The sequence below is a fragment of the Varanus komodoensis genome, unplaced genomic scaffold (assembly GCF_004798865.1).
Source record: "Varanus komodoensis strain SLA01 unplaced genomic scaffold, ASM479886v1 scaffold8, whole genome shotgun sequence".
NCBI lineage: Eukaryota > Metazoa > Chordata > Lepidosauria > Squamata > Varanidae > Varanus > Varanus komodoensis.
This window is the reverse complement of record NW_025336481.1, coordinates 4,902,026-4,907,265: the sequence shown is the minus strand read 5'-3', so window position 1 is coordinate 4,907,265 and position 5,240 is coordinate 4,902,026.

The following is a 5,240-nucleotide window of genomic DNA, read 5'->3' as shown; positions in this document are numbered from 1 at the left end:
CGTCCTTTGCTCGTTGATAATGGCCCATGTCATTTTTCTTGGGTACAGGTTGCCTTTGGCTCCTGAAACGAGGGAATTTCAAGAGTACATAGTAATACCCTTGGGGCGACTGATTGTCTCTTTCTCCCCTTCGGCATGCTCTGCACTTCCCCACCATGTTCCTCTTCCTACAGTTCAAGTGTCACAAGTAAATACTCAATACTAAAGGGATTTTCTTTTCTTCTTTTGCCTTTTATGTGGAATTTTTCTGGAAAAACAGGGCTACCGAGAAGCCATGCATAGATCATGATCTGTTTGCTGCAACCAAAGTGTTGGCAATTTCCCATTCATTAGGCTCCATTCAACTATTAGCCAGGTCAGATGTTTCACCAGTTGTAAGCACTCAAGTCAGAGGATCAATCTGTAAGCATCTCCTTTCCTTCAAACTATTAAATTAGTCATGAATTGTCACACTTCATTCACTCACTCTTTAAGAAGAATCCAGGGAATACTGTTGGAAACCCAGTGGATTCCAGTGATAAATGCCACAGCAATGCCAACCTGTCAATTGTGGACTGTGGACCACTGTAGCTTTAATTAGTGGCTTCCCCCATGCTGCCCCTGCTCCTGCTTCCTGCTGAATAAATGGCCCGAGGCTTTGGCGAATGGGGCAGCATAGAAGCCTTCTAAATAAATAAATAAATAAATATTTTGCCATTTATGAAATGGAAAAAAATACAGGAAATTGGTAACATACACCTTAAAGGTAATAGGAACTCATCTAGGGAGTAATTGAAGTTACTCATCAACAATATGATTGCCAATTTAAACAAGAAGCAGTAATGAGGCAAACAGAAGGAGCCTACTAATTAAATTTGCAGTGGACCTTGTGGAACAAGATTTAGTTCAGAGTAAACTTTATGGAAAGGTCTTACCTTTTGGACTGGGAATGGACATTGTTGGATAATATGGCATTTTTACACATGTCGTGTGGAACCACTGTTCTAGTTTGGCTTGTAGCTAATTTACAGAATTAAATTACAGAATTGCAGCAGTAAAAGACCTCGTGTGGGAGCAGTCCTCATCTCAGAGTCTTCAAGCGCTTGGGTGTGCGAGGAGAGAGATGCTTGCACTCTTCCTCTCTTGCAGGCTTCTGCCGCTTGTTGCTCTCACACCTAATATAATTTGACAGTGGTATGCATAGGATTCTTCTTGGCTTCCTTGCAAAAAGGCCTGCTTGCAAAAAGGCCTGCCTTCCCTAGCAGAAGTGCTCACAATCTGAGAAGAAAGAGATGGGGGGAGGAAAGCTCCACAGCACATCTTACCCCTGGAAGAGTGAAGATACACCCGCTTTTAGCCCTGGCTGAAATTGCAGCAATAAACCGAGGGGCAAAACCCCATGATCCGGCGTACTTTCCCACTTACGCTCTTGCCTGCAACTGGCTGGGAGCGGCAGCAGAGCTTTTTGCAATGTGGTGCCTTTCAGATGCTTTGGGCCGCAGCTCCCAAGGTCCATGCTGGCTGGAGCTGATGAGCACGGGTGCAGGGGAGGGGGCTAGCGGCACTGCCCTGAGCAAACGGGGTCCTTGGCACTCCAAGAAGCACAAGCATCCTTGCACTGGGAATGCTGTGTGTTGGGGTGCTGTGGAGTTGGATGCCGACTACAAAAGATTGCAGGAAACTGCTGCCCGAGGGGCCCAGGAGGGGCCGCCTGGGGCCCTCCTGTGCCTCACCAGGGAACATCTTGCGGGGGAACCTCTGCAGAAGTCCTCGTGTCCGATCCCCACCTTCCACAGGTAGGGCCAGACAAGGCAGCCCTGTCGGAAACCCAGGAGAGTCAGGGATGCCTGGCAGAGTGAGCCCTCTTGGACTCTATGGATGAAGGCCCTGTGGGTGCATCCATGGGAGCTTTCCTCTCTCTCCACATGGGCCAAACCGCTGGGCAATCCTCTGCGCATAATTCTTGCAGTACACAACATTCTTCGTGGGAGGGCGATTTTGGGGTTTTGCTCGGGCCAGTCTCTCGAGCAGAAATATTCATCCATGTCCCTCGCCTGGCTTGGCCGTGCAGCACCTGGTTGGCTGCTTAGACACGCAGTGGCAAACTTCAATTCGGTGTCAAAAGTGGTGCCGCCGAGGAGGGCATGGCGGGAGGTGGTGCATGGGAAGAGCCTTCCATGTTGGGTTTCGGCGTTGTTAAAAATAAAACTTTGAACACACGAGCGCTTGGCTTTGTCCTGTGTGCTTCTGGTGAACATCACCACGTTATCGCACAAGGCAGCCGTTCGGTTTATGCCTGGAGCAGAGGTGAAGCGCCGCTGGTCCATCGGGCTGGGGTGGCGCAAGGTGGTTTCTCGGCGGACCTGGTCAGGCTTCCTTCGTGGGCCGCAGTACCTGATGGAGCGCCTCACCCAGCATGTCGTTACCTGCACGGAGAATCTGCGAGGGATCCATTGGGGGGGTGCGTGCAAGTCCATAGGATTCCCTGAGCTTGGCTCCCCGGACTCCAGTCTCCTGGGTCACAGCCGTGTTCCAAGTTCCTGGCGAGCGCCTCCAGCGGTGCTCAGCAGGATCCGACCCTCGCACGCGACCCAAGCAGCCGTGCCCTTCTGCACCACCCACAAGGGCATTCCTGCTGCTGTTCCTCATGCAGAAGGTTGCCAGTTGTGCAGCCTTTGCGCCACGTGTGTTTGCAGACCTCCTCCTGGCGGGGCCTGCAAAGGCCAGGCCGAGCACGAGCACGAGGGGGAGTCTGCAAGGGCCGGAGGGCGTTGTCCCAGCCCTGTCAGGAAACCGTTGGCCTCACGGGCGAGGGGAGCAGGCGGCTGCTGCTGGGGTGCTGGGATCCGCGTGCAAGAAAGGGATGAGGCTTTGTGAGATGCGTATGGGCCAGTGGCAAAGGCCAGGCCAGGCCAGGCCAGCGGAGGCCAGCTCAGCAGGGCCAGGGGGCTGCGGGCAGGGCAAGGGCAGTCAGGACGTGGAACAGGTACCTGGCCCGGCAGGTTGGTCATACCGAAAGTGGGAGCAGGCAGGAGTTGTGGCACAAGCAAAGTAGGAAGCAGACCCACGGGAACGAGGCCGCCTCCGCAGATGCTCCAGTTGGTGGGCAAAGCTGAGCAGCACAAGGGTGCCTTTCATGCATTCATAACACTAGTGTGCTGCCCAGTTGTACCACGGCGCCTCCGGGAGGCTCGCAGGCATGAGATAAAACACAATAAAAACTAAGTACAACATAATAAAAATGCAATGTTAACCAAATACGGATAAAAATACAAAACAGAAGGTTGAGTGGCATTAATTATTACAATGTTTTTTGAAAAGGAAGGTCTTTGCCTGGCCTTTATGGGCCCTTCCCAGGCTTCCAACTGTGCTCCGCAATTGCTCAGGCTCCAATCCTGAGATTGATTGATTGATTTAAAACTTTTCCATACCGCCCCATCACAGAAGTCTTGGGACGGTTTACAACAGCCTGAGTCAAGCAGCTGCAGGACAGACTCTGGTCCTGCAGGCGCTTGCAGAGGAAACTGGGGCGCCCTTCAACATCATGCCACCCAAGGGAACTGGATCCGGCCTTTGGATCCGACAGCCAGCCTCCTCATCTTCCTCCGGGTGCTTCTTCTCAGGACTCTTGGGGGCAGCCGTGTTGGAGAGGGCCTTCTCCGTGGTAGCCCCACCACCACCACCATGGAATGATCTCCCCAGTGAGACCCGCCTGGTGCCAAGATTGTCATCCTTTCAGCAATGGGCTAAGAGCTTCTTAAGTCTCTGCCAGCACACAATGACTTTTCAATCAGGTCCTGTCAATACTTTAAAGATGATTTTAGTTGTGTGCAGATTATTTTAATTGGGTTTACATGCATAAGACTTAGTAAGCGGCCCAAAGATGGCACAGAAAAGCAATACATGACATGAAATGGGCCGTCTTCCCTGGCAGTTAGTGGAGGAAGGGGGCCAGTCTATCTGACTGGGGACTGGAAGTAGCAACAGAAATCCCCCTGCTTATGAAGCCAGCTGTGAATGCTCCCCATTTTTCCAGGTGTTTTTATGGAAAAACAGGAAAGACCACACATGGCGAAGAGGCAAAGCCTTGTCGTGTTGCCTGGGATTCTCACTGCTACAGAAAACCGAGGCAGAGCGAGCCAGTTCACCTCCTTTGCTTGTCTTCCCAGCAAAGAACGCGTTCCCACGCAGTTTCTCTCTAGCCAGGAAAGCTCAGGTCCCTGTCAGAAGAGCGGGCCCATGGCTCTCCAGTCAACACTGCAGCCTCGAACAGCCTCCAGTCCTCCAGTCTCCAGTACCCCAAACACAGAAAAAGAACAGGTCAGAAGGGGTCTCCCGGGCCATCTAGTCTGACCCCTGGCTCCAGCTGGCCCCACTCAGGTAATCCCCAACAGTTCCCCACCAGTGCCACAGGGCATGATCCTGGAAATAAACTGCGAAGGACTCCCACAACTCTGCCTGCTGTTAAAGTTGTGTTGATGCACACCCAGTAAGCCGCTCTGACAGACTTCTGAGTAAACATGTGTGACAAGACACTGCCTAAGGAACTTTTCCCTTAGTTGCATGCAAGCACGGGCCTGGCAGGGGAGGCAATCTCTACTCATGCAGCTGGTTCGTTAGCAATTTATTTCTCCCCATTTACAAAATGGTAAACGTCAGTCCATGGCACCAATTCCGGCCCTTACGGGGGGAAACGATAGGGTACACTGGGGAAACAAAGGCTAGCGTGTGGCTCACACCCTTCAAAGTATAAAGTGTTATGCTTTAAGCCAAAAAGGGCCAGTTGCCCCCCCGCCCCGCTCCAGCCCCAATACTGCTTTTTAACAAGTGCGTTTTACACACACTGCAAACGACACCTGTGGCAGCACGCCAAAGAGAAGCGAATTCACGTGCACTTTAGGCAACAGAGTGGAAGCAAGAGCTAATTTGGGGCGCAGCTCAGAACAGGAGCCAATCTGGCTTCCTCCACGGCAGCCTATTCAGTCTGCAGAAAACGAGTTCTACCAGATCATCCAGTCACCCTTTGGGCACTTGGGAGTTCCTGGTAGCCGGCTCCTGCACTCGGGTACCTCAGCGGGGAGAAGACAGCATCTCGTGTTTCCGGGCTTGGTTTGGGGAGGGGGAGCACCATGCATTAGCAGAACAGATGAAAAGCGCAGCCACGATGCATCTGCTATGTTCCTCCTTTTCTTCAAGAAGCCCTTTGGAATAGCAGCACCGGGTCCTGCTGGAGAAATCCTCAGTGACGACGGAAGAAAGGA